Source organism: Phycodurus eques, chromosome 9 (assembly GCF_024500275.1).
Source record: "Phycodurus eques isolate BA_2022a chromosome 9, UOR_Pequ_1.1, whole genome shotgun sequence".
NCBI lineage: Eukaryota > Metazoa > Chordata > Actinopteri > Syngnathiformes > Syngnathidae > Phycodurus > Phycodurus eques.
Genome location: NC_084533.1, coordinates 12,765,198 through 12,776,064, shown reverse-complemented (window position 1 = coordinate 12,776,064; position 10,867 = coordinate 12,765,198).

Here is a 10,867-nt window from a genome sequence, read left to right as displayed (position 1 = left end):
CTGAGAGGCTGCTTTTCTTCAGGTCGGTGTGTGCATGCGTGTGTCAGACACGTAGTCAACAGTTCCTACAGCTGCTACGCACATGGACAACTCGGGAGGTTTTTGTTACGGGCTGCCCCTCACCCATCACCATGTCAAAGCTCACACTAAATGAGGCTGTGTGTGGAAATGTTTCTGTAAAATAGCTAAGAGTAGAGAGTAATATATAAGTCTACAAGTGTATATATGTATATGAAGAAAAAAGCCCACGTTGTTGATTGTCAACGAGCTCAGTATCTCACACTAATGAGAAACAGCACAAATACACAAGTGTGTGCATGCATGAGTGGACGCACAAAATGACTCACTTTCCGAACTCTGCAATGACCCCGGGCACAGAATAGAGGGCATTTAGATCTTGATGATTACCTGGAACACTGTGGTAATTTACAGTACAGACACACACACACACTGTGTGAATGAGCCAAAGGTCCAAAGTAGTTCTCAGGTTGCTTCCTGTCAATGGCATGCGCACGTCAATGGCACAAGAGCCAAGACAGTGAAGCAATGCAGGGGAAACCAAAGCTAATCAATTACTTCAATGCTTCAGTACCACAAACCTTCGAGACCTCCGGGCATAACATCAAAATAGAGTGGAACCTCTGAGGTCAACACAATCTATTCCTGGACGCTGGACTACCTGCTCCAAAAAGCAATTGTGGAAAATTGATGAATTTGTTCCAGGGTCAAACTCTCACCATCATTGAACCTTTAAATCAGTGAGTCTCAACCACCGTGCATGGTGACAGGCAAAATATTTAAATGCTCTTCAACTCGACCTGTGAATCCATCATTATTTAAATATTTGCACTTTTGTTTGGTAGTATGTTGAAAGATGTTTTGAATGTAAAATACTGTATTTGTCTTGGCTTAGTAAATGTTGAGGAAAAGCTGCTTGAAGTACATTCTCAAAGCCCATCCGTCCATCCATTTCCTGCAGCATCACATTAGGAGCCTATCCCAGCTTACTTTGGATGGTCGGCCGAAAATTCATAGAAAATAAAGTCTGGACACTCTTTGAACTCACCGCACTGCTCTGACATTGGTTAAAATGAATGCCATGTTGTCAACCAGGGTCCCCAATCCCAGCATTGTCATCGGTAGGTTTTGGCCTTTTTGAAAGTGGATTTTTGACAAAATGGTTTGTTGTGTGCAGAGGTGGGTAGAGTAGCCAAACATTGTACTCAATTAAGTGTACTGTTAATTTTGAATATTATTACTCAAGTAAATGTAAAAAGTGGCCCTCCAAATATTTACTTGAGCAAGAGTAAGAAGGTACTCAGTGGAAAAAAAACTGATGAGTACCTGCTGATTTTTTTATAAAAAGTCAGAGGATAAACATCAAATAAAATAAAAAATAATATATAGGAGTCCACACACACCTGCCACCATTTCAGTTTTTAACTGCCCAAAATACAACAACACATGCATTGGCCCCTACAGAAAGATTATTTGCTTTATTCACTTAAATGACTGAATGAAGAAGCTGTTTGCTGACCAGACTTGGAAGTATGTGTGTGTGTGTGACCATAAGATAGTACTAATGATGCTAGATGCACTGCCAAAACAACAACAGAAACATCTGCAACTTACCGCAAGGTGTTTTCTCAAGTTAAAAGTGGGCTGATATAGCCAAGTTTAGGCAGTCACAATTTCAGAGCTGCATGACAAAGCAGTCTGTAAATGAACACTTGCACGGCTGTTTTTTTTTAACCAAAATTAGTCACTTTGATTGGCCCGCAAAGGCTTTGTGTGCAGTCATGTGACTGACTTGTGCCATCTGATTGGTGAATTGAAGTCAAATGACACGAGTGAGCATGTTGGATTGGCGCAACGGCGCCCTATGCGGATGTCAAAGATGAAGTCTAAAAATAGATCACGCTCGTAATAATGGATAAATAAAAGTAGCAAGCGGCATGTCGATCATTGTGACGGAGTTAAAGTATCGCTTCGCCATATAAATGGTCAAGTAAAAGCAAAAAGTCTGGTAGTATTCAACAACTCTGACAAGTAAAATGTATCCAAAAAGTTACTTAAGTAAATGTACCGCCGTAAATGTAGCGCATTACTACCCACATCTCTGGTTGTGCCGACTGCGTAGGCTGTTACACTCATCACAGACTTGGCATCCGGATGCATTATTTCCTAAAAAAAACAAAAACAAAGATATATGGGAGGTCATCCCTACAATTTTTTTTTCCCCCAAAATTCCTCAAAAGTTGGTAGAGCATGCGATACAAAGGTATAAAGAAAATGGAACTAAAAATTCATATTGTATAAACGCATATGCACCTAGGGGTCGTGAAAAAGGTGTTCTTTCATTCCAATATGTAACGTAAAATGTATATAGAATTACTGGTATGGTACATTTTCGCTGCTCACCCAAGAATCATGTTGTCGTAGCAGGCACCGCCATACCATATCACGTATCTATGCGGATGGAATTATGGTTATGGGCCACGGACCGGTGAGAGCATGTGTTACATCTATTTTCTTCCCCTGGATATCTGGGTAAATTACAATCTTACTTCCCACCACAACGCGATCTCAAGTTGATCTCTTTAAGACGTTTCACTCGGAACTCACTCTTTCTTGGATCGCTACGGACGCTAGCTTGATCCTGCAGCTGCAGGCATCTCCAGACAAGCAGCACAACAACGGCCGGCGAAAAAACGTCGTCTCGTGAACTTGACACCAAACTGTTAACCAACGACTTGATTCATCAAACACTGTGGACTCCGAGGAGAGCACTCATGCGGGAAAACAAGCTCCGCAACGACAACACCGCTCTTACCCTCGTTCCCCATTTCTACATGCCGACTCCTTTGTACCTGTCCAGTCATAGCAGGACAGGGCCGAAATGGCACTAAGTCATGGTAAGACTGTAGCATTTGCAACAGAACTATGAAAGTGTTATACCTACCGTATCATTGAGCATTGATTTGAGTCGATTAGCGTCTTTGTTCATTGCGAATATGAGAACACGAGTAAAATGGTGATGAGGCGACGTGAACGTTCAATAAAAAATATTCAAATTGCATCAGCTCATTTACACAGAGATTAATATTTATTTGTAAAAACTAATAAAATACAGATAAAAACGTCATGTTTTGAGCATGGCTAGCAGCAAATCAATAGTACATGTTATACATAGGTAGAAGGGTTTCCTTGATTTTTGGGGTTCATTTTGGGGGTGCGTATTATACTTCAGTGTGTTATACACATGAAATTATGGTCATATGGAATGGAAAATTATTATTATTATGGAAAATCTAACATCATTGGTTTTAACAGATGAATAATGAATTTGTGTCAATAAACCTCAGGTCTTAATAATCACATCCTATTTCTTTTATAGTTTACTAACTGGCCACGAGGATAATCTCATATTCACATAGAAAATGTATCCTGTGAGTTTTCTGTGGAAAATATCCCTTATATATGGCAAATTTTGGAAATATTCAGTTGCATTACACTGTATTGCACAGAGACGTTATGTCAGGCTGGGTGACAATATGGCGACAGTGCAGGTCACTGTCCAGACTCTGTTTTCTATGGGTTCATCTCATTTCTCTCATTGCAATGTTTGGGGGAAATGCGATGATCGTTCATCAATGACGTCATTTCATGGGGACGTCTACTAAAAATTACATTTCGTCATTGACATGTCACAAATGAACCGTATGTGTGGCTAAATTATTACTATCACCACGTCACCTTTATGCGTTGTTTCTCAAGTGGGAATAAATTGAATATAATTGATACTGTTATTCCTCAAAACTTTGCAGATGCAAAGACGATCATGAATCCCAAGCCCGTCTCCACACAGCCCCCTCCCACAAGCACAGCGCATATTTGGAGTGCCTCGTAAATATGTACAAAGTGTTGCTATGTTGCTTATGTATTATGTTGACTGCAAAACCAGTGTAGAAGCAACAGAACGTTTTCTCTCTTTGTGCCCATTTGACAAAATGAAAACCTAATTACTATACAAATCTTAGAAATAGGTGGTTAGTCACGCATGGTAACCAGCAGGCTGTGTAATAAAGACATTTTTGGTATCAAATTTTGCCCCAAATAGAACAGACACTCAGCAAAATGTGTATATTCAAACTCCGTTTATGATCCAGCTGTTACACGCCCATTTTCATTCACCCATTGAGCAGCTATAAGACTTCAAGATACATCGAAGGTCTCTCAATTTAAACGTGTCTGTGGAAACTCCTCGATAAGCGTTGAAAATTGAGACTGTGTTTAATATGGCAGCGTGAGAACATTACTTTAAATGTTTCGAGAAGCGAGGAAGGCTTCAATTAAAGGAATTTAGATGAGTCCTTTGGCTTTAACCTAGACTCTTTGCCAGACAATCACAGGTCATATTAAAAAAAAAAAGAAATTTTTTTTTTTTTTTTTTTTTTTTTATATAAAGTCTTCAATTCACCCAACATCCAGTCCCAGCCTCTTGCCCAAAGTCAGCTCGGATAGGCTCCAGCTCACCTGGAACCCTAATGAGGAAACATGCCATAGAAAATGGATAGATGGAATTAACTTAACATGCATGTGGAAATCAGAGTGGAGGACCTGGAATATAAACCCACAAACAAAAACAAGGAAAACATGCTCCAAACAGAAAATCTTGAACACAAATTTGAATCAGAAGCTGTTTTTTGTTTGTTTTTTTACTCTTAGGCAGATGACAAGTGTAAAATTATGCTAACCACTGTAATATAAAGAAAATCAGTATTACACTCTTGTCATTTTCTTAACTTTAAAGGAGACGTTTTTTTTTTTTTTTTTTTTTTTTTTTCAAAAATTCAAAACAGTTCCCAGACATTTGTACATCTCTGTGACATTTGTTTGTCAATTATTACAACACAATCTACAGACGCTGTTCTTTGTCTTGCTGACATTAGCCTGTTTGAGAGGGCGGTGCTGTGTCATGCAACTGAGCCAGCCTTCATCCCGCTCAACATACTGCTGGGCCTATGGCAGATTTTGTTAACATGACGACTACGGTGAAGCTAAGGGTGGCTGCACTTACAGGCCCGAGTCTAAAAAAGCGAGCGTGAACTTCAAAGCACACATGAGCTCCTACAAGACAGCGTTGATTCTGTTTTCCCTCGTGAAGGCAGCACTTCATCACTGAGTCAGGGATTTGTCATCAAGCTGCAGAATAATACAATTTGGCTTTGATGTACCGTTTCAGACTGGGTAGTGCGGCGGCCGGACTCTGGCCATTGAAAGTGGCCCTGGATCTTTGACCAGGCTAGCTGCCAAGTGATGGACGGAGAAACTGGGTGTGAGCTTGGTTATTATATAAACTAACGTAAGGGTGTGGCAGACGTCCCCAACGCCTTGCTCACAGGTACAATTTCAGAAATAGGCAGATAACAAAAGATTCAATTGTTTAATTTAGACTTGATGGTTGGGCAGGCACTCAAAAGACCCAAACATTTGTACACAATATAAGCATTTAATAAAAACACAATCTTCAATGAATGATGATTGAGTGTTGTGTAATAAAAGAAATATACTCCCTAGTTCACGCATACTTTACATCTTTGCACGTTTTCCCAAAGTAGAGAGTGGTCCTTATTTTGGAATCAGTCACAAAAAAGCCAAAGAAAAAACACGTCAAGCAGGTTAATCCTTTGATGCTCACTGAGCGCTAACCCTAATCTTCATTTTCACAATTGTACTCCCTTTGAGTCATTCAAATTTGAAGGTACTGCAGATTTCCAAGGAGTGAATGAATAAAATTGAAAAGGTATTGCGGAATAGCAATTACACTGTGGAAGTAAGAGGAGCTTGCAGCATGTAGCGAAGATGGTAAAAGACGGCTAGTTATATTCTATACCCCAAAAATCCGTCTGTCCATTTGTAATTACATTTTAAGAGTGTTTTTGTATGTAGATGAGATTTATAACTTCACCATAGCAGCAATTAGCTTTGTACATAGAAAATGAGGGAAATGGGCTCCTGGGCAAAAAAATGAAGTCATGCACCCGCATGTGCGATGTAATCTGAGCTCTGTTATGATAGCTGCTGCGGCCTTGTGTGTTAGCGCGTGGCATGGCGAGATGGCAGCACAACGTGGAGACTTGAACTTATGTAGAATCTTGAAAAAAATAAAAATAAAATAAATGAAAAATAAAAAAAAAATAGGGCTTTGACACTAAACTGGAGCAGAACTCCAATTGTGCGTCTGGCTGGCACACATGGCACAGCAAGAGGCCTATGGAGCTCTTTACTTGCTCCTGCACGTTAATGTTAGCAGTGATTGAAAACACTGCCAAAAGTAGCAATCAAGGGCCTCTGAATTTTCAATGCGCTTATCACACTTGAATTTAAACAACCACTCAGCAGCCTCTTGACTAGAATTAACGGGCAATGATGTCATCTGAATCATACCTTCTTGTTACTGAACTTTTGAATCTTTCTGCTGAATTAATAATTGGTCAAATGCAGCAGGGTGAAAAAGTGGTTCATTTGTCTGGCTCACAGTTGTGAGGTTCGGGGTTCAAAAATATTTACTTTTCAGGCAGGGCCAGACTACACTGTCTGAAACACTATCGTGTCAAAGCAAAAAGGTAAGCACAGCTGCAATGAGTTTTGTTGGATCTACAGATTAGCCTTAGCTAACAGCGTTAGCTTCTGACAAGCAGCACATAGTTGATTACTTGGTGAAGGTGACGACACAGGTGGGGTGGAGGAGAGTTATTTGTTTTTGGCCACATACACTACTGACCTGCAGACTATTTGACAAGGGTAATTCAGTGGGCTTGGTGATAAAGTGCTGCCTCGACGAGGGAAAATACAATTCATCCAGTCTTTGTGGGGGCTTGCCATGGATTCATGGATCAGCATGCACTTAACATGTAAAGCTGGAATTCTTGATCCTTGGGTTATTTTTTTTGTTACAGACATGCTATTAGGAAACCTAGGAATTTTACACACAGTGGCTATTAAAACCTCTACACACCCCTACTCAAATGTCAGATCTTTGTGATATAAAAATTATAAAATATATATATATTTTTTTTAAAGTTGAAATGTTTGACCAGAATTCCAAAACGTATGTTTGGCGCAAATAAACACTGCTCATTACCAAAAGAATACCTCATTTCCTTTGAAGCATGGTGGTGGCAGCATCATGCTTTGGGACACTTTTTCTTCAACTGGAACCGGGGCCTTAGTCAAGGTGGAAAGAATTATGAGCAGCACCACATGCTAGTCAGAATTGGCACAAAACCTTCAGGATTCTGATAAAAAGCAAAAGAAATGTCAGGGAAAGTCTACTAGAACAGCTTAACTTTGAGGTTAGTCATGCCGTGTGCTGACTACCATTTAACATTAGTTTGAATGTGGTTGGTTCATTCTGAACACAGCCACATCCTAGTTATAAGAGGGTGTGCACATTTGTGCAACCACAGCTCTCTCAGTTGTTTCACTCAATCTAAAAAAAATAAAAAATAAAAAAATAAAAAAATAAAGAGAGAGTTGTACAGGATATAAGTGACATATTGGTGGGAAAAGGTTTTAAATGATTTGTACTGGTCTTTTTTCTTTCCACAAAAACCTGGCATTTGAACTAGGGGACTTTTTATATCCACTGCACGTCCCCTTTATCGCAAGAAGTAGTTGAGATGTCAACCAATGACATGCTTGATCAATGTTTCTGCATTCATTCCAAAATCGTGCAAGAAGGCAGGACCTAAAGAGAAATGTGAGTCACAGTGCAGTGGAAGAATACTGTACGAATTGCCAACTGAGATCATGTACGTTGTGTGTACCTGGAGATCCTCCCCACCCGCAACCCCCGCAAGGAAAGGGAGAATTAGGCAAACTCCACTCAGATGTTCCAACACACATTCAAACCAGATTCTCCTGTGAGGCATACGTGCTAATCACTACTTCACCATGTGGGTCAATTAAATAAATTAAATCAGTTCTTACAAAGGATTGAGAGCCAGAGTTGGAAGAAACTGCCTCAGCACAGTCGGTTAATATGAATATTTCAGGTTGTATGTAAACGTCAGGTAAACGGATAGGGGTTAGCATGTTTAAATGCAATTGCAATTTTACAGATTACCTGTGAAAGGTTGTGCCTTACCAGCCAACAACACGATGTGTTCCAAAGGCGTGTTTGGAAGATCAACTTGATTTGGTGGAAAAATACCCTTATTCCCGGATGGCTCGCTCCTGAGGGCATTCCATTCCCTTGAGTTCTTTGAAGTGTGTCACTGTTGCCATGTGGCGAAAACAAAGGAAGTGGAAGCTCTGGCCTTTGCAAATGATGGCCATCTCATATTGTCGTCATTTCTGTTAATTACCTTGGCTAAGGCCTTTAATGACTTAACTTTAGACACAACAGGAAGACCCTGGTACATTCTGATCAAAGTCACAATGGTTAACATTGTTGGATTTAAGGACATTTTTTTTTTTTTAGTATTTTCGTAATTTCTCAGAAGCACAACGAAACCAAGTACCGCATGCATAGATCCATAAAGGCTGAGCAATCCTAATTTGGATCAGCACCAAAATATACACCTTTTCAGTTAAGATACACTAACTTTGAGTACAATAATAAGCTTTGTAGGTGGAATTACTTCCCATTCTTGCTTGATGTACAGCTTCCGCTGTTCAACAGTCCGGGGTCTCCGTTGTCATATTTTACACTTCATAATGCGCCACACATTTCTAATGGGACACAGGTCTGGACTGCAGGCAGGCCCGTCTAGTACCTGCACTCTTTTACTATGAAGCCATGCTATTGTAACACGTGCAGAATGTGGTTTAGTATTGTCTTGCTGAAATAAGCAGGGTCGTCCATGAAAAAGACGTTGCTTGGATGGCAGCATATGTTTCTCCAAAACTTGTATGTACCTTTCAGCATTAATGGTGCCTTCACAGATGTGTAAGTTACCCATGCCATTGGCACCACCACAGCCCCATATCATCACAGATGCTGACTTTTGAACTTTGCGTCCATAACCGTCCGGATGGTTCTTTTCCTCTGCGGCCCGGAGGACACGACGTCCACAATTTCCAAAAACAATTTGCGATGTGGACTCGGACCACAGAACACTTTTCCACTTTGCATCAGTCCATCTTAGATGAGCTCGGGCCCAGAGAAGCTGGCAGCGTTTTTGGGTGTTGTTGATAAATGGCTTTTACGTTGCATAGTAGACTTTCAAGTTGCACTTACGGATGTAGTGCCAAACTGTATTTACTGACATTGGTTTTCTGAAGTGTTCCTGAGCCCATGTGGTGATACCCTTTACACATTGTCGTTTTTAGATGCAATGCCGCCTGATGGATCGAAGCTCACGGGCATTCAATGTTGGTTTTAGGCCTTGCCGCTTGCATGCTGTGATTTCTCCAGATTCTCTGAACCTTTTGATGATATTATGGACCGTAGATGATGAAATCCCAAAATTCCTTGCATTGTACGTTGAGGAACATTGTCCTTAAACTGTCCGACTATTTTCTCATGCACTTGTTCACAAAGATGTGAACCTCGCCCCATCTTCGCTTTTCAATGACTGAGCAATTCAGGGAAGCTCCTTTTCGAAGAAGAAGAAGAATTTGATTTATACCTAATCATGGCACCCACCTGTTCCCAATTAGCCTGTTCACCTGTGGGATGTTCCAAACGGGTGTTTGATGAGCATTCCTCAACTTTCTCAGTCTTTTTTGCCACCTGCTTTTTTGGAACGTGTTGCAGCCATAAAATTCCAAGTTAATGATTATTTGCTGAAAACAATCACGTTTATCAGTTTGAACATTATATATCTTGTCTTTGTAGTGTATTCAATTAAATATAGGTTGAACATGATTTGCAAATCATTGTATTCTGTTTTTATTTATGTTTAACACAACGCCCCAACTTCATTGGAATTGAGATTGTACTAAGAAACCACAGCGGCAGCTTAAAAACTCCACTCTGACAGTAGAACTGTTCCGGCACAAAAGGGATACAGATCCTCCATTCTGCTTGACCGAACAGCCGAACAGGCCAAAATTAAAGAAATAAAATGTACACCTTCACCGAATGCGCCGTCCTCTATACGGCTGACTTTGGTCTTTAAAATATACATTAACTACTGAAAAATTAAGAACAATGGAGAAACATATTGATGATATATCAACCTTTGTTGAACCAAGGGACGTTTTACATTAGAAAAATCTCATACCACAACACCAAACAAAAATGTCATAAAAAGTGGATACACAGATTAATTTTGTACCTTTGGCCATTTATGGAAGATAATTTAATGCTTCTGCCAGTCACTATATTTCAGTGGTATTGATTAAAAAAAGATACATTATTTGTAGTAAATTAATAGTTTTCTGAACAATTAATTGAGATTGGATAATATCCCACAGCACATTATGTGGCACAGCACAGTGGTTCGGAATCACTGATATACAGTCCCCTCCAAAAGTATTGGAACGGCAAGGTCAATTCCTTTGTTTTGTTTTGTATACTGAAGCCATTCGGGTTTCAGATCATAAGATAAATGAGACAAAAGTTCAGGAATCCAGCCTTTATTTCATGGTGTTTACATCCAGATGTGTTAAACAACTCAGGACAGAGTACCTTTTGTTTGAAATCACCCACTTTTCAAGTGAGGAAAAGTATTGGAACAGACAATCTAACTTAATTTGGTGGCATAACCTTTACTTGCAATAACTGTCAAGCCTGCGAGCCATTGACTTCACCAGACCTTTGCATTCTTCATTTGAAATGCTTTTCCAGGCCTTTACTGCAGCCTTTTTCAGTTCTTGTTTGTTTCTGGGCCTCTCTTTTCAGTGTCCTCTTCAG